Here is a 638-nt window from a genome sequence, read left to right as displayed (position 1 = left end):
CAGCAATATAAATGTCCAATAATAAATTAATCACACCCAAAACCGTGTAGACACTGTTGTAATAGAGTTCAAATGCAAAAAAATGACAAACATTTTCAAATGTAGTCATGAGATAGTGGAGGATAGATTACATTTTTATGTAAATGTGGATAAAACGTGTGTTTTTTTACTTTTAAAGACTTGAAAATGAATGTATATAAAACCTAAATCAAAAGGAGTATTATTTTCAAACTTTTTGGGGAAATAATGAAGTACTAATAATTTAAACAAACACACTTCTGAATGTACTCACCGCGATGCGTCTGTTTGCCAGCAGAGGGCGACAACAATCAACTTCATCGTCAAGTTTTCATCCTGAATTCGATTTCACACAAAAAGAAGCAAAAATAAATTTCTAAAATTAAATCAGTCACAACCAAAAGTATTTACACATTTTCGTAATAGGGTTGAAAAGGAAAAAACCGAGGAAAATTGTTAATTTAGGTTCTGAAATAGCAGTGGATATATTATGTTTTTATGTAAATGTGGTTTAAACGTGTTTTTTTTACTTTTAAGGATATAAGTATTAAAAGTAAATCAAAAAGAACATTTTTATCGTAAACCTTTGGGAAATATTTGAGTACTAATAATTAAGGGCA

This window comes from Nerophis lumbriciformis, linkage group LG29 (assembly GCF_033978685.3).
Source record: "Nerophis lumbriciformis linkage group LG29, RoL_Nlum_v2.1, whole genome shotgun sequence".
Classification (NCBI taxonomy): domain Eukaryota; kingdom Metazoa; phylum Chordata; class Actinopteri; order Syngnathiformes; family Syngnathidae; genus Nerophis; species Nerophis lumbriciformis.
This window is presented reverse-complemented; position numbering follows the sequence as displayed.